Here is a 19,323-nt window from a genome sequence, read left to right on the forward strand (position 1 = left end):
GTCTTGTGCCACAGAGAGACCTGGTTGACACCAGGAAGATTGGAGACACACCCCCACAGGCAGCGGTGTGTGCAGCGGGCTGCCTCTCTGCATCGTGGGGCACACTGGTGGGGCATTTATGGTCCAGGAAGCTTTGCTAAATCACCCCTATAACAGCTTCCACATTGGCACCAAAAACCGTTCTTAGCAATGGCCCTTTGTCACCTCCAGCAACGAGAGACAATTGTCATTTCAGCAGCTTCGTCACAGTCACAATGCTGACTTTTTTCTCCCGGCAACTTGATGGGCGAACAGTATAGATCCTGTAGTTTCTTCACTAAAGTGACAGCAGATGAGCTATGGAAAGGTGCTTTAGCAGAGACTGCTGCTGGAGCAGGAAAAGGAAGACGCAAGAAAACTAAGAAAAAGAGAGAGAGAAGGAAGGTTTTGATCAGGAGTCAGAGTACCGGTGAAAGATGTAGGAGCCTCCTGTGTCCTGGTCTGAATGACCCTTATGAGGATGGAGCTGTGCAAACCGTTGCCCAGAGAAGCCAGGAAGAGCAGAAGGAGGTGGAAGCTGACATGATGCAGCAGCAAGCAGCGTGGGACTGAACGAGGAAGATGAAGGTTAAGCAGGGACAAGGCCGGAGTGAAAACATGAGGTTTGCAAGTGTCAGTCAGTCTTGACCCTCCCGACCCTGGTTCCAGCAGAGAAGTGGATGATGATTTCAATACCAGCATACTTGAGGTAAGAAATATTTTCAGTATGACAGCAAAAGAGGAAAGAAAGAGATCAGTCCATGTCCTGGTTGCCACAGCGAATGGCAAGGGAGCTGCAGGTTTTGCGACTGGAAAAGCCAGTGAACAAATGACACTTTCAGACACGCAAAGGGCAGAGCAGTCCACTATTTGCATTATACAGAACAATATAAAGACCACGTAATATTCTATGATATCTCTTTAACATTTCTTTTCTTCTTTTTTTAAAAAAAATTTTGTATTGTTCTTATATTACCCTTTGCCCTCCTCCACCCAGCTCACCTGTGCTCCCAGTCAATCCCCACACCATTGTCCACGTCCATGGGACACTCATTCATATTCTTTGACTAGACCCTTCCCCTTCTTTCCATCATTATCCCCCTAACCCCTTCCTCTGGTCACTTTAAGTCTGTTCCATGTTTCCATGCCTATGGTTCTATTTTGTTCATTAGTTTGTGTTGTTCATTAGATTCTTCCTGTTGGTGAGATCATATGGTATTTGTCTTTTACCAACTGGCTTATTTCACTGAACATAAAAGTCTCCAGTTCCATCCATGCTGTCACAAAAGGTAGGAGTTCCTCCTTTCTTTCTGCTGCATAGTATTCCATTGTGTAAATGTACCACAGTTTTTTGATCCATTCATCTACAGATGGGCACTTAGGCTGTTTCTAGCACTTAGCTATTATAAATAGTGCTGCTGTGAACATAGGGGTGCTTAAGTTCTTTTGAATTGGTGATTCTGGATTCTTAGGGTAATTCTCCAGCAGTGGAATTGCTGGATCAAAAGGCAGTTCTATTTCTAATTCTTTGAGAAAATTCCATACTGTTTTCCACAGTGGCTGCACCAGTCTGCATTCCCACCAAAAGAGCACTAGTGTTCCCTTTTGTCCACATCCTGACCAGCACTTATTGTTTGTTAATTTATTAATGTTAGCCATTCTGACAGATGTGAGATGATATCTCATTGTGGTTTTAATTTGCATCTCTCTGGTGGCTAGTGATGTTGAGCATTTTTCATAGGTCTATGGGGCATCTGTATGTCCTCCTTGGAGAAGGTCTATTCAGGTTCTTTGCCCATTTTTTAATTGGATTGTTTGTCTTCCTGGTGTTGAGTCATATGAACTCTTTATATATTTTGGAAATTAAACCCTTGTTGATGTATCATTATAAAGGTCATATATGAGAAACCTACTGCCAACATCATACTCAAAAGGCAAAAACTAAAAGCAGTCCCCCTAATATCAGGAACAAGACAACGGTATCCATTTTCACTACTCTTATTCAACACAGTACTGGAGGTTCTAGCCACAGCAATCAGATAAGAAAAAAATAAAATGAAAGGCATCCAAATTGGAAAGAAGGAAGTAAAACTGTCATTATTGACAGATGACATGATAGTGTACATAGAAAACCCCATAGGCTCCACAAAAAAACTATTCAACCTAATAAGTGAATTTGGCAAACAGCAGGATACAAAGTCGATATTCATAAATTGATGGCATTTTTGTACACCAACAATGAACTATCAGAAAGAGAAACTAGAAAAAAATCTAATTTACTATAGCAACAACAAAAATAAAGTACCTAGGAATAAACTTAATCAAGGAGGTAAAAGACCTGTACTCAGGAAACTAAAGAACACTGAAGAAATTGAGGAAGATAAAAATAAATGGAAGTATATACCATGTTCATGGATGGGAAGAATTAACATCATTAAAATGTCCATACTACCCAAAGCAATCTATAGATTCAGCACAATTCCTATTAAGATACCAATGGCATATTTCACAGATCTATAACAAATATTTCTAATTTATATGGAAACAAAAATGGCCTCGAATAGCCTCAGCATTCCTGAGAAAGAAGAACAAAGTAGGAGGGATCACACTACCTGATACCAAACTATACTACAAGGCCACTGTAATCAAAACAATCTGGTACTGGCATTAGAATAGACACATAGAGACTTCCAGCCAAGATAAGGCTTAGACTGACACACTCGGTCTCCCTTTACAACTAAAAAGGAATACAACTACCTCAAAACAAAAGATAACTAGAAATTCCAGAAAATAAAACTACATGGAAGCCCAACCTGTGAAGTTATAAACCAGTGGTGCTCGTCCAGACGGGTAGGAGGGGCAGAAAACAGTGGTCCTGTCTGTGGTAGCAGCGGGGACAGTGGCAGGACTGCAAGAAACATCAGGGGAGCAATCCCAGCTACAGTTGAGACCCTGCAGCTCATGATTCAAATGCTGGGAAAGGCAGCCTCCCCATTGCCTCGGATGGTGAGGCCCAGAGGGCAGGGGGATGGATCCCGGTCTCCCAGCGGAGAGTAATGGCAGGAATCCACCTTGGACCCCCACCCCCACATAAAGCACCACAGTGCTGCGAAAAAGGTCGCCGATCGCCCCCGTCACCTGGTAGTGACAAGTGCACGAGGCTCCACCCCCTATAGCCTGCCCAGGAAGCAAAACTAAACACAAGTCTGTCGGAATGAAGCAAACAACAATGAAATCCTGGTGACACAGCTCACCAGGCAACAGATGCGGAACCTGACAGACGAACAAATAGAAAGCCTTTCTGAGGCTCAATTCAGAGTTATAGTTATAAGGTGGCTTACAGAATTAACAAAAGATTGGGAACAAGACAGGGAAGGAATGAAAGCTACTCATACTGAAACGAATGAAAACACATATGAGACAAGTGGTGAGGAAATAAAATCCAGGGATAAAATCAACAAATCAGAACATAGGGAAGGAACAAACAGTCAACCAGTGCAGAAAGAGGAAACAAAAAGTAAGGGAAGTGAGGAGAGGCTCAGAAACCTCTGGGACAGCTATAAATGAACAAACATTCGAATAATAGGATTGTCAGAGGGTGAAGAAGAACTATAAATTGAAAAATTATGTGAAAAAATAATGAAGCAGAACTTCCCTAACTTGGGGAAGGAAATAGACTTACAGGTCCAGGAAGCAGAAAGAGTTCCAGAAAAACTGGACCCAGGGAGAACCACTCCAAGACACATTATAATCAAATTGTCAAAAATTAAAGATAAAGAGAGAATCTTAAAAGCAGCAAGAGAGAAGAAAAGAATAACGTACAAAGGGGTCCCAATTAGACTATCAGCTGATTTCTCAAAGGAGACCCTGCAGGCAAGAAGAAACTGGAAAGAAATATTCAAAGTAATGAAAAGCAAAAACCTACAGCCACGATTACTCTTGTCCAGAGAAGCTGTCATTCAGAATAGAAGGGCAAAGAAAGTGCTTCCAGGACAAAGTAAAACTGAAGGAGTTCATCAGATCCAAACCACTGTTATATGAGATGTTAAAGGGACTTGTTTAGGAGAAGGAGGATCAAAACTATGAACATTAAAATGAAAACTGCATCACAAGAACCAACAACAGAAGCTAGGGAATTGAGACAAAGGCAAACTAAATAGGCAATGAGAGTGGAAAAAGAACTATAGGTATGGGGAGCATACTGGGGGGAGGTCAGCAGGGAGGGGGAAGGGGGAGAGGGAGGGAGATGGTGCAGGAATTAAGAAGCATAGCAGGAGGGAATGGCATAGACGGAAAGAGGTTGAGAAGAACTATATGCAGAACCAACGGGCATGGACTAAAAGCGGGGGACAACTGGGTGCTGGGGAGCAGAGGGAAAATAAATTGGGACAACTGTAACAGCATAATCAATAAAACATATTTTAAAAAAATAAATAACAGACACATAGGTCAGTGGAACAGAATAGAGAGCCCAGAAATAAACCCATATCTCCATGGTCAATTAATACTTGACAAAGGGGGCAGGAGCACACCATGGAATAAACATAGCCTGTTCAATAAATGGTGTTAGGAGAACTAGACTGGTAGATGCAAAGAAATGAAGTTAGACCACCAACTTACGCCATACACCAGGATAAACTCAAAATGGATAAAAGACTTAAATATAAGTCCTGACACCATAAAAGTCCTAGAGGAAAACATAGGCAGTAAAATTTCTGATATCTCTTTAACATTTCAAGGACACATACCAAGATGAAGAAACAGCCCAGAGGCTATGGCCTCTGCTGCCACTAGGCCATCATCACCATTTGCCACCTCATTTGGCATCAAAGACAAGGTCTCAGGGTCCCCAACATGCTCAATCTCACGTGGGGCCTCTTCCACGGTACTCTCGCCAGGAAACCTGCCAATAGGGGCTGACAAGAAGGACCTCCATGTTGAGAAGTTCCAGGAGGGTGGCCCTCTGCCCACCTTGGTTGCTTTGCCCCAGGGGGCCTTGAGAAAGGAGCCAGAGCCAGAAGAGATTCCCAAACATCAAATGGACTGGGAGGAGGTGAAGACCACCCAGGGAAATCAAGGCTCCATAGAGTCATGTTTAAAGAGAGCTGCCCCTGACTCCCTCAGCCTCCCCCACCAGTGTCGGTGGAGTCAGCCCCTAGAGGAGACCAACTCTCACGCTGTAGAACATCAGGCTGTTTGTTGTTGTTCTTTTAAAGGAAAGACCAACCTCAACTTTTTTATTTACAAACTATAAATAATTATAGTTTTATCTTTAAAAAAAGAAATGCTATCCCACATCTACAGCCCTCCCAAGTTAAGTAAAGGATACGCCTGCCCCTTTCTCACTCCCTTCTCTCCACCTCAACACCTCAAGGAATGGGGTAAGTGGATATGAAGAGCTAAACGCACACACACCACCACCAGCAGCACCACCACCACCACCTCTTCAAGTCCCTTCATTGGAAAGGCAGAGAATTCTTCATAGGATTCAAAATTGGAGGTTTAAACTGGAGCTGGCTGAGAGTTTCAATAGCTGAAAGTAATCAGAAAGTTAAGAGATCTTCTACCCAGTGGGGAAGAGATTTAATACAGAGTTGATAATAGAATCCAAAAAAAAAAAAAAAAACCTGTTCCATGTTTGTACCTTGTGGAGTTGAAACTTCATCCCAAATTACCTGTCATTTATTATTTATATTACACTAAGAGCTTTATAGATTTTAGCTCACATAAACCCCACAAAAATCCCTTACCCCATCGAACAGATGGAGACACTGAGGCTCAAAGACATTGGGTAATTGGCCCAAAGGACTCCAGCTAAAAATGATCAAGGATTCAAATCCAGGTTTGCCCACCCATACACCCCTAGCTCTCTTCCTCCTACATTGAGCTGTTTCCTCCACATTGTCTTCACTTGACTCAGTTTGCAGATGTCCCCTGGGACTCCTCAATTCCACTTTGCAGGACGTAGCCCCAGCCTGTTAAATGGCCTCTAAGGGAGAAGATTATAATTGTGCCTGACCACAAGGTCTGCAGGGAGTTAATAAATTATTCCAAGAGAATATTTTCACTGAATGCCTTATTGACTGGAGTCTATTTCCTGAGCTGGCATAATTTTTTTCCCCCTCATCAACTGTTGCAAAGCAAGTTCAAGTGCAAATCTTGATGCCTCATCTATAGGATCCCTTGCTTATCTTCAAGGATACATCATCAAAGCCTGCCTGCCAGTCAAGGCTATTGCAAAGGGACAATCCTAGGAAAAAAAGAAAGATAAGTCTTAGAGCTCCCAGGTTTTCATAGAAAAAACACTTTGGTTCCTTTCTTTATGGTTTTTCAAATGACTATCCTCCCAGCCTCATCTTTCCCCCTAAAAGACCACAAATGATTCATTGTAGTACTGTAATACCCAATATATAGAAACAAGCCAAATGTCCAGCAGTAGGGAAATGGTTCAGTCAACCATGGTACATCCATCCAACAGAGTGTGTGAAATCAGGCTAAAGAATGAGAAAGAGCTCTGTGCCCCCAACATAGAGTGGTCTCCAATTTATATCTTTTAAATGAAATTAGCAAGGTTTAGAAAAGAATATATAGTATATTTATTTATATTAGCAAAAGGAAAAGGAAGGATAATCAGCAGAAAATGGTTCCCTGGGGTGGGGAGAGAAGGACAGTAGTAATAAGAGTGGAAGTACAGCTTCTGTAATGCAAAGAATGGGGGTGTAACAAGAAAGGAGGAGTGGGGAGTGGTCTGCCCAGTCATATGCAGTCAATAAGGTACACAGTATGTAGAGAATTTAAAAAACAGTAATAAAATTAACTACAAAATGCATCATGGATTGGCTCCTGGGTCCAAGAAAGAGACATTTGTGGAAAAACTGGTGAAATCTGAATAAAGTCTGTAGTTTCATAAGTAGTATTATATCGATGTTAGTTTCTTAGTTTTGACAAGTGTGTCAAGGTTATATAAGATGCTACTATTCAGGGGATTTGGATGAAAGGTAAATAAGGAAATTCTCTGTGCCATCTTCACAACTTTTCTCACAATCTAAAATTATTCCAAAATAAAAGGTTTATACTTTTAAATAAATGAGACATGCTGAATAGCATGTGAATGAATAAGCATGATTAAATCATAGGGAAGCAACTAAAGGTCATCTACTTTTAATGATCATCATGGATGACAATGCTAAACAACATCAGTGATAGAACGCCCCCTCTTCCCACCAGGGCGACCACTCAGCAGCACCTCCTCTTCATAACCATTTTTAGTTTAGAATGATGTAAATGTTTTCCGTATACATACAAAAATAAAATAAAATTTCAAAACACAAAAGAGCCATGATTCCAGGCATAAATAACCCAAATATGAGAACCACCGCCAAGAACCCCTATCTAGTCCAGGTAACAGCAACTCTCACCAAAATCCTACAGGAATAAAAATCGTGGTGGAATTCAAATCCAGGTCCATCCAAACCCAGATCCTACAAGCTTTCTGATCGCCTTCTTGAGGGCAATGAAACACAAATAACAGATCAGAATGGGAACCTGAGTTCTTCTGTCCTTTCTAGAGGTGTCAAAAGGGACACAAAGATTTCATCGACAGGAAGGGCACTTTGCCCTCGTATGAGGAGTCTGGCCTTCCAGGGAAGTCAAGTTGGCAGAGCCTCAAGCACTGAACCTGATGCCAGGAGGCAGTGGGCACAGCAGAACAAAAGCTGAGGACAGGCCCTTTACATTCAAGTCAACAAAGAGTTCCTTTGAGCACAATGACTCAGGGTTCTTCACTGAAAAAAAGGCCCCTCCTTGTGGAAACTCCCCACTAAGCACTCATCAATGCCTCAGCTGTGTGATTTCATACTTAATTATGACCTGTTTGTTGCATGTTTTCTGATTATAGCCATCATCTCCAAGAGCTGCAGGTAGGTATCCACCTTGGAGCCTCCGAAAGAGTTCCTTCTTTGCCTCATTTGCCCCAAGATATCTGCATAACTCACCCCCTCAGTTCACCCAGGTCATTGCTCAAAGCTACTTCCTGAGAGAGGCCTTCCCTCACCACCCTCTCAACACTGAGGCACCCTCTCCTATCATTCTCTACCCACTTATTCCACTTTATTTATCCTCATAATGCTCGTTGTCTCTTGGCATTTACCCACATGTTAACTTATTTGCTGTCTTCCTTCGCTGAAAGTCACTTAAGGGCAGGTCTGTCCACAATGCATTCCCAGAGTCTCCAACATTTCAAAGTAAACCGTAGGTGCAAAGGCCCTGAGGTGCAAGTGACCATGGCATGCTTAAAGAGCAGAAAGCTGGCCCGTGTGGCAAGAGGGAGAGTGCTAGAAGATGAACTAAGAGAGGTAGTCAGAGGCCAGGTCACGGAGGCCTTTGTGGACCATGGCAAGTGATTTGGGTTTAATTCTATGTATAGTGGGTAGTCTCTGGAGAGCTGTAAGCTAGGATTCCATTTAGTCTAAAGATCATTCTCACTCCTACATGAAGAATACACTGAACTGGACAAGAGGTAAAGCAGGGGGGCCAGTTATAAAGACTATTGAAATGCTCCGATGGAGATGGGATGGTAACTTGGATTAGTGGAGTAGCACTGAAGATAAAGAGGTAGATAGATGGCTTGTGGATGTGTCTTGGCCATTTGCTGATGAATGGATGTGGAATGTGGGAGAAAAAAAAGGCGAAGATGACTTCAAGTTTAAATATCTGAACAACTTAAGGACAATAAACGTTAATGGGGAAAATACAATACAAAATAAATAAAAGAAAAATTAACATTTAAATTATTGATATAAAAATGTCATCACTAATATTTATTTTAAAATCTGAGCAACTAAGTGGATAGTGGTGGCATTCACTGAGATGAGAGAGTCTGAGAGTCAGAGGGAAATATACCTTGGGTCAGGGCCAGGGGTGGAAAATGAAAAATGGCTCATGTTTTGTTCCATGAACCCTAGGAGCTCTTGGAAACCATTGACCACTCCCCTCGTCCGAGCTCACAGCCCTTTCCCTTCTAGCAAAAGTTTCTTCCTTGCTTAGCCAAGCCCATATTCCTTGCACAGAGGAGAAAGAAAAGCAGTTGTTGTATTCACAAAAGGACCACAACAAAGATGGATCTATATTAGACTTTGTACCAAAATCCATCAGGTTCCTAATTGCTAAAGATAGCCCCCAATATGCATGCTACTCCTCTTGTGAAGAAGTGGAGTCAGTCTCCCCTCTCCCTCAGGCTGAGCTGGCCTTATGATCAGCCATGAGCAATAGGGTATGTGAAGAAAGTGGTGTGCCAGGTCTTTGAGCCTTAAGAAGACTGGCAACTTTCACTCCCTGCCCATTAAAAACCAGCTGCTATGTTGGGAGAAGCCCAAGCCACACAGAAAACACATGGATGAGAACTAAGGCAATCGGTTGAGTTCCCAGTCAACAGCTAGAACCAGTTCACCAACCATGAGAGTGAGCCGAGTCGAACTCCCAAATGACTGCAGCTCTAATTATGTCACATGGAGCAGGTCTGCCAGCAAAGCCTAGCCCACTCCCAGAATCACAGTGATAATGAATTAGTCTTAAATTAAGCTTGTTGTGGTTTAATATCCAGCAATTGATAACATTCAATCTAATAAGTATCATGTTTCCTTGATTCTAGGATTCTTTTGATGTAGTAATAAGCCTACACTAAGTGTATGTATCAAATGAAAAATGCATTATGATTTTAGAAACCTTAAAAATCTGGACAGTGTTTGTCTTAGAATGAATAATACGAGGGGGGAAACCCAAAAAAAAACCCGAAATTTATTTATAAAAAGTGTGTATTTATTCTTACATGTTTCAACTTCAGTCACCTTCAAAGTACTCTCCATTTGACGCAATACACCTATCGAGATATTTTTTCCACTGCTCAAAACAGTTTTGAACTCATTGATTTTGATGCCTTTTAGTGTATGTCATTTTTTGTTTCACCTCTTCCACATCAGCAAAACATTTCCCTTTGAAGACTTTTTTCATCCAGGAAACAAACAAAAAAAAGTCACTTGGGACAAGATCAGGTGAATATGGAGGGTGGGGCATGGGGTTATGCCATTTTTTTGGTCAAAAACTGCTAAACACTGAGCGTAGTATGGGCAGATGCACTCCTAAACCCCCCATTATGAAATGGGCAAACACATTGAAAGTCTTCAAAACAAATTCACTGAAGCTGAACATAGCCTCTCACAACAACACCAGCTTACCGGTACACTGATACAGATGGGTTCCTAGAACACTCACCTAGCAGGGGAAGCCTGTCCTATGAGGGGCCCACCCTCCAGAGGATAATTCCAGGGTGTTTTTTGGGTACCCCCTCATTTGGCCACTATATAGTGCACGTTCTGTACCCTCCAGATTCTCACACTTACTTCAATTACATGCAGGTAACAGAACTAATCTTTAGACAATTCAGATTGTGTCTGGCTTATCACCTGGTTTATCCCTAAATTTACTGCTTCTTCAGAGTGAGCAGACATGCCCTGCTCTCTTCCTCAGGGCATATTTCAATAACACTGCTTTTTTTGATGATGTAAGACATAGAAGCAGTCCTAAAACTCAATTTATGAAAGTCAGTGGAGGCCAGAGTTCACATTGAAACTCCCAATCTTGCCTAATTAATGACACACATTATTGCCCTGGTTCCCCTAACTGAAAGCAGCCTCCAGAGTTTGATGTGTTTTCCCAACAATAAAACGCAATAAATGAATTAGTGTCCTGAGGGACTGCGGCGGGAATAAAGGGAAAGCCACGAAAGATAGATGATGTCTCAACTAATTTTATGATTTATCGATCTCCACTCTGCTCATTTTGCAATGTGGGAGAGCTCATTTTTCTGCCAGGCCCACAGTGGTGTCACCCTTGCTAATAGATATGATTACCATCCCCAAAACTGTGTTTGTGAAAATAAGAAGTGTGGCTTCTCTCTGCTGCTGACCTCAGCAGTTTTCTTTTATTATGTGTGCTGGACCTGCCAAGAACCAAAATTGATGCACTTATCCAGAAACTTGTTGGACAGTCACAGCATTTTTCTCATTTTTCTTCCAAACAAGTTCATCTTTAAGCAAGTGCAGATTCATGGTTTAAATTACTGAGTTGACACATCATCTGTTTCCAGCATATGCAACCTCACAGGGAGGTGGGAGAGTAGCAAAGGGGAGAGAAGTGTCACCACTAACCGTTTTTGGCCCATGTGACAACTTGAGTTTAAAGATATATTTGTCAGGACACAACACAAGCCAATTTGGATGGTTCAACAATTTCGTCTAGCAAATATTGATTGGGTACAAGTGTTGTGCTAAGTATTCTGGGGGGCGGTCAGTCAGTCTGTATTCAGTAAATATTCATCTGGCACCTACAATATGCTAAGTGGACATCACAGAGTGAACAAAACGGTATTGTCTCTTTTCTCATGGAAATTATGCTCCAATGAGGAAATTTCAAAAGCAACAACTATGAAGAGAGTAAAATAGGATGTGTTAGTCACTGTGCCACAGTTGTGCTATGTGGCCCAAACCAGTGGCTTACAATGACTTTGTACCTGTCCATGCAACTACAGTCGACTTGGGTTTGGCTGATTGGGCAGGGCTTCGCTCTAGGCCATCAGTTCAGTTCAGGTCTGTTCTGTGCATCTCTCATTCTTCTGGGACCAGAAGGTTTCCCAGGGCATATGGCTCTCATGATCATGGCAGAAGTGAGGAGTGTGAGCCCAAAACTTAGTCATATTTCAAATCTCTGCACACTAATATCCTATTGGCCAAAACAAATCAGAAGGCCATGCTCAAAATCACGGGATAAGGAATTAAACTCCATCTACAGTTGGAGAGGGAAGGGAGTGAACATCTCCTGAGAAATAATCCCATCTACCACACAGGGGGACAGGAGACTTAGGGGAGGCAGTCTATCAAAGATAAAGCCTCAGAACTGAAGACCTGAATGCACAGACCCATCTCATCCCCAACTAGGTTAGAGATTTCTTTGCTCTTCAGCTTCCTCATCTGTAAAATGACAGGAGGTGCATACCATGAGCAGATGTTGCACCACAATAGATGGTGCGTCCTAGACTCAAATATTGGCTGAACAAATAAATGAATATTTAGTGCAACATTGTCTATAATTGTAAAAACATAAAAATTACCCAAAGGTCCTCAATAAGGTAATAATTAAATAAACAGTGCTGTGTTCATACCTTGGAATATTATGTTACTATACAAAATTTTCTCATTATAAAATGTGGAAAATACAGAAAGATGCCAAGGAGAACGTGAAACCCATTCCCCAGAATTAGCCTTTGGAGGATGTTCTGCCATTCTGTGTGGTGTTTGTCTTGTGTGTGCCTTTGCACACACACGTGTTTATCTAACACAACTGAAAGTATACTGAACTTATCAATTATAATCCTGCTTTTCTCCTCTTAATATAATTTTGAGGTATTTTCCCAGAGCTATAAATTTTTATAAAAAGGTTTAATGGTGTGAGAAATTGGTACTGATTTTATGAGGGCAGAAAATTGGAGTACAAAATTATATATTCAACATGATTTCAATTTTATAACCATTTCATAGAGACAGACATGTGTGTGTCATGTATATCTGTATGAATGACTATAAAGAGACCCAACGTGAAGAATGGCTGTCATTGGGTTGTGGGATTACAATTGTCTGTCATTTCATTGTTTATATTTTTCTGCATCTTCTTCATGTGATACAATTAATATGTATTGCTATTGTAATTAAAAGTACAGTAAATGTTTTTAAACAGAGACAATGAATTTGAAAGCAAATGAAGGTGAGCTGGTTAAACAACTCTGATATATATGGTTCTGTGGTTCCATAGAACAGAAGAAGTTTAAGGGAACTCCAGGTTCACCTCGAACTCCCAGAGGGATGTCTTCTGCTCAGGTCGAGCTTAGCAGTCATGGAACAGGTTGGAGAGGAGAGGTCCAGGCCAGGAGTCCATGGGAGCCAGAGGATCTGACCCATTAGCTTGGGGGTCAGCAGATAAGGGGACAGATCCAGGTGGTCTGGCAAAGCCAAACACAGAGAAAACTAGGCTGAAAGACTCCAGATGTTGGGAGGTCAGAAGACAAAAAAGAATTGCAGTGGCCAGCCCTCATTCAGGCCACAGACGCTCCAACACTCCTTCCTTATAGGGCAGATTAGAAGAAATTCTAAAACCTGACCCTCAGGACTTCCCCATATCCTCACTCTCCTGACTTTCCCCATAGAATTTAATGGAGAAGTTAAGGGCAGTGGAAGCCTAACAGCATGACCTGTTAGGGCATCAGCAAATGCTGGCTCAGAAACCTTTAACATCCTGCTGCTGCCTGGGGAGAAAAGTCAGAATTCTGTTAGCACAGCATTCGGGGCTGCCCCGGTTCCCTTTGGCAGTTGGTCTCATTTCCCTTATCTCCACTCACACATATGCACACAAACATGCACATGTGTCCACACTTGTCAGGGCTCTACTCATGCTGTTCCCTCTGCCTGGAATGCTTTTCCCTCATTTCTATTTCTTTAAATTCTTTACATCTCCAAAGCCATCGTCCAAGAAGCCTTTTGAAAAACTGTTGTGTGAATAAAGAGAAAGGTTCTGTTTCAATCCAGGCCCCTTTCCTTGCTGATTGTATGACCATGGGCAAGTTGGGTCATCCTTCTGATCCCAACTTCCTCATCAATAAAATTAGATTATAAAGTAACTGCTTGAAGAATTAAGAGAGAGAATGCACTTCAAATATCTTTCAAAAAGTAGTCAAGTCAATTTTAGCAAATGCCAACAAATGTCAGGTGCCATGTCCTTCCTAGTATCAGTTCTCCACCCAGTTTTCTGGGTAGTACCTTGCCTATATATTCACCACCTTCTGTCAAAGCTCCCTTTTAAGTCTTCTGGCATCAAGGATAGTGCAATTGCTAAGAGCAGCACCTCCAAATTTAGATGGAGTTGGATTGCACCCCAACTGTGGCACCTCCTAGTAACGTGATCTTGAACAAGTTATTTCACCTCTCAGAGCCTCAGTTTTTCCCAAGTGAGAAACAGGTGTAAGGTTTAACATTGGGAGGGTTAAGGTACTTGGAACAGTGCCTGACACACAGGACGTGCTGGAAGGGTTTGTTATTACTGCATCATGCGGTTAAGATCGAAGGGGCTTACACCTGCAAAGTCCACATCCAGAGTCCTGGCTGGAATGGAGGAAGCACTCCAAAAACATGAGTAGAATAATCTGGCATTTGGTAAATAAGTCCAATGTCCGCCCCCACTCTCGCTCTACCCCCTCAGCAACTGTAGAGATGTTAGTCAATTCCTTTGCAGACCAAAAAGGCCTGTTCTCTCCAATTTGCTGGAGTCCTCTGAGCTACTTGAGCCATCCCCCCACTCATCCAGGTCCTAAACTGGAGGATGCCTGGAATCAAGTGGGATCGTCCTCTTCCACCATGAGGACCCAGGGGCAAGGCGATGTACTGTCTGGCTAATTTGAAGCCAAGCAGAAACTGGCTCTGGAGAACATCCACCAAGCTCATTGCATTTCCTTCCCCATAAAGGAACCCTCCAGTCCAGCCCAGCCAGCTCCTCTCATTGACCAGCTAATGAGGTTGCTGATTCCACTCCCCAGGAAGCTGACTTTACTAATGGGATGCCAAGGAAGGAATGGTGCTAGCAGCGAAAGGAGGGAGGGCAGGTGAGGGTATGACTCTGCATCTGAGGGACACATCCTATATGAAGTTGATTCACGTCGGAGCAAATCTGGGCAGGGACCAGCTGATTCCGGCGGTGAAGTTATTGCTCTGCCAGTTTAATATTTTGCCATCTGCTAACTGAAGGCTCCACTGCCTACTGGGTCCTATAAAGACTTTTATTTATTATATTACACATGGCAACATCTGCCACCGGATGAGGCTGTACTCAGCGCCCTAATTAAACAAACACACACTCCTGCAATGGCAGAGGGCTGGGTCTCACTGTGAATGAGCATAACTGTTGTGGGTAGTTAAAACTTGGAGAGTCCTGGTCAGGGAAGTTTTCCTGAGAACAGGCAGCGTGTGGGACACTCGGCTCCCATCACTAAAGATGTACAGCTTATTAAAAGTAGGCTGAAAGAAAATCTCTTTTAAAAATAGGCTGGTTTTAGTCCCCTCTACCCTGCCTCACTCTCAAACAGAAACTGAGTTTTAAGATTTGGTTTAGCCAGCAGTCAGAATCCTGGTCTGCTTTCCCCACCACTGTCACATGACCCTCGGCCACATTGCATTGCAGTCTCACGCACGCCCAGAAATGCTGAATGTCCTTGCTAAAACAAGAAGCCATGCAGAGGGGGAAAATGGGTTCCGGAAGTTCCATTTATTTTTTCATTCATGCATTCATTCATTCAATAAATATTGAATCTATTAGGTGAGCTGCTGTATGAGATGGACTACATGTCTGTCTTCATAAAATGCACATTTGACTGGAGTCTTCAAATCGACAAATAAAAAAGACAATCACAGATTACGGTGTGTGCTAGGATGAGAGTATTTATTTTCCATTGCCGCTGCAACAAGTCACCACAATCTCGGTGGCTTACAACAACACAAATTCATTATCTTAGAGTTCTGTACTTCAGAAGTCTGATGTGGGTCACACAGGGTTGAAATCAAGGTGGTGGCAGGCCTGGGTTCCTTCTGGAAACTAAGAGAGAATGCATTCCCCGGCCTTTCTCAGCTTCTGGAGACCGTCTGCATTCCGTGCCTGTGGCTCCTTCCTCCATCTTTGAAGGCAGCAGCATAGCATCTGACTCTGCTTCCACTTCTTTAACTGACACTCCTCTCCTGCCTCCCTCTTTCAATTTTAAGGACTCTTGTGATTACACTTACCCCACCCAGACACTCCAGAGCAATTCCTCTAGTTGAGGGAGATCAATAACCTTGAGTCTATCTTCATTTTTTACTTCACTTTGCCATGTAACCTAACATATTCACAGGTTTGGGGATTCAGACATGGACATCTCTAGGGAGTTGTTATTCTGCCTATCACAATATCTTGGCCTTAGGAGGGGTTCTCTGAGATGTGACAGTGAAAAGAGGTTGCAAGCAGAGGGAAAAGGAAGTTCAAAAACCCAGAAGTAGGAAAGAACTTGAGGTAATCACAGCATGAAAGAGAAACTAGCCATAGGCTTGAAACTGTCAAAGAGAGTCATGAGCAAGAGAAAGCTGGCCCAAGATGAGGCTGACAATGTAAAAATGGGTCAGATTATGTCGAGTCTTACACGCCCTTTACAGGCAGCCTGGTGCAATGATTAAAAGACCGGGAATAGGACGGGAACAATCCTTCACGACGCACCTAGTTTTTAACAAACCTTGTGCAAGGACCTTTATATGTGTTACCTTGTTTTATCCCTGTAACAAGTACGTAAAATATGCTTTGCAATCCCCATCTTTCAGGTCAGGGAATAGTGACTTGTACAACTAATTGATAGAGACAGGATGTAAACCCTGAAATATCTGGCTCCAAAGCCCATACTCTGCCCACCACACAAGGCTGCTATCCAAATGATTTTGCCTTCTGTGCATCTGCAATTATGATGCCAGGATACTCTGTCTCCCTCTTCCTCCCTTCATTTGACAGACAAGCTTTAGAACCCAAAAATAATGTGCAGCCAAGTATCCCACTTAACTTGTGCTTTGCTTGTTTCAGTTTTATCAAGAGAGGGACATGAAATTCCTCTTTTTTGACCAAAAAAGGTTGACTCATTGGGGAGACAGAAATGATATGTTCTCCAACCCCACCAGGGAGGATGTATGTTAGGACACTGGCTGAATTGCTAGAACCAGAGATCCCAAAAGAAACTGGCTCAAGTAAGGTAGGGGTCTGTTTCTCTTTCACATATTAGACCAGAGGTAAAGAGTCTGGGGCTGTCATGATTCTTTTGCCCTTTGCTATCATCCACAGGCTCAGGTTTCTTCTATCTCATAGCCCTTCTTTCTTCCAGAGTATAATCCTCATCTTCATAGTTGAATGAAGCAGGCTCACTAGAACTCCATTGAATTCTAGCCTCTAGGCAGATGGAAGAGAGGATAGAATGCAAGCATTTTCCTTTCAGATGATGACTTGAACTTGCACATTTCACTTTTGCTTATATCTCACTGGCTGTAACTTAGTTATGTGCCCACACATAGTGTGAGAGAAGTTGGGAAATGTAGTCTTTAGCTGGATGGTCATATACTCAGCTAAAGCTTGGGAGGTTCTATTACTAACAGGAATAAGGAGACAATAAATGCCAGGGTATAATCAGCACTCTCTGCCACAAGGGCTGTCTGCCCTCTTTGTTGATCTAAGGTCTAGCCCTTCCTTTCTCGATGTATATTGTTAAAAAAAAAAAAAAAAAAATTAAGGCAGTAAATCTCTATTTCCCAGAAAAGGGGACCAAATTAATTTTCTTTTTTTCTTTCATAGGCTTAAATAAAAATGGCCTGGATCTGAATCAATCTTCCTAAGCTGTGTCCCTGGAAAAGCCACAGGAATTAGAGGACCCATGGTGGATGGACACTATATGCAAACTTCAACGGGAACAGAACCTCTTGAGGGGAGAGTCCTTGGAACAGAAACCCTGTATATAAAAGAAAGAATTTGGTACAAAGAGCTATAGCCGGGGGAGCCCAATGAGTCAAATGTAAATAGACCCTGAAGGAAGGGTGTTCCTTTACAGTTATCAGGTCACAGGCCCTGAAGGAGGGGTGTTCCTTTACAGTTATCAGGCCACACTGCAGTGTAGCCCAATGCTGCTGATCAGTGTTCAACAGCTCCATCTGTGGCCAAGAGGAACACTCATCGGCAGCCGTCCGTCTCGAGAGACGATGGTGTAGCTTCTTAAGAGTCTATCTGCACAGCCGAGAATGGCTGTGCAGTCCGACTCGGGAGTGACACGGTATCTGTCTCCTCCCGTGTTGAATCGACATCTTGCGATGACGCTGGAGTGTCCTCTCCAGTGAAGCTGAAGCAACAGAGCCTGGGCAGGGTGATATGGAGGGTCTGCTGTAGCCCATGCAGCAGACCCCCCCCCTCTCTTCGCAGCTGAAGGGTCCAAGGGAAAGACGGAGTCAATACAGCTTGGCTTCAGGTGCGCCGCAGGAGTTGCCGGTGTTGACTACAACGTCGAACCGCCTTAGGGACTCCGGCTCCGGATTTTCTGTCGGGGTTTACTCCCTTAGCCTTTCCCCTGAAGAGGTATGCCGCAAGGCAGCGGAGGTTTTTTGGAGTCAGAGTTTTCCTTCTCTGATGTGCCCTGACTGGAAGATCGAACCAGCGACACTTAGCTCGCAGGCCGACGCTCAATCCACTGAGCCAAACCAGCCAGGGTAAAGAGGAACACTAACAGGCCAAGAAATACCAGAGCTTTTCCCCAGTTGGGAGTACAAGGTGTGAGGACTTCTTTTCCCAATTATATAAGAACTCTAGTCTTAGAGGACAAACTTTCAGTTTTTTCACCACTGAGTATGATGTTAACTGGGTGTTTGGCATAGACCCCTGGGATTCTTGAATGACCCACAATAAAGGAAAGCCCCAATAAGGTAATATAGGACTTTTGGCCAACCCAGAGCATGGAAACTCAAGCAGTTTTTATCTAATTTGGGAAATAAATTCATAAAACATGCAATGGTACTTGTTTCTGTGGTGTCTGTGGAAACATTTATTCTGTCAACAAAAGGGGTGAAAATGAATTCTCCAAAGATTTGTTTAAATATGATGCAGAAACAGTATGTGTCAATAAGATGTCAAAGATCTGGCTTGTAAAAGCACAGAGAAATTAATGAAGACCCAGGATGACCCACTAAAAATACTCCAAGTGCAATCTCTGAACAAAATCCCACTTAAATAATTGTTTACCTGGGGCACATGGAGGACCAGGCCAGGACCAAGGAGGAAGGGACTTCTGGTGGATCTTTGAGGCACAGGTTAACAATAGTAACTCCCTGACAGTCACGTAGGCTGTGGCCTGTTCTCCACAAATACCCATCAATGACACCAAAGGGTACATCTGTGACAGGGGATGAGAACTCTAATAGCTGGACTAAATTAAGTGTTATAAGAGCAGACAGAGGGGAGCAGGAAGCTAAGATCAGTTCTGTGGCTCCAGGATGGTGTCACCGAGGAGGCAGCATTTGAGGTTTCTGCTGAAGGATGCGAGGGATTTCGATGAGCAGAGATTGCGTGGAAATGTACTGCCAACCTCGCTGAGCCTTCATCTCATCAGTGAAGGGGGTGATAAGGTTATTGGGAAAGTTAGAGACAATGCTTGTAGAACATCCA

The 19,323-nt window shown here is 42.9% G+C and overlaps 1 pseudogene; it reads left to right on the forward strand.

Annotated features, from left to right (window-relative positions):
* The first annotated feature begins 282 nt into the window (after positions 1-282).
* The window catches only part of LOC150009212 (small ribosomal subunit protein uS5m-like), a 71,612-nt pseudogene continuing 52,571 nt past the window's right edge, over positions 283-19,323 (forward strand).

Source organism: Furipterus horrens, unplaced genomic scaffold, assembly GCF_987537825.1.
Source record: "Furipterus horrens unplaced genomic scaffold, mFurHor1.1.pri manual_scaffold_5, whole genome shotgun sequence".
Classification (NCBI taxonomy): Eukaryota; Metazoa; Chordata; class Mammalia; order Chiroptera; family Furipteridae; genus Furipterus; species Furipterus horrens.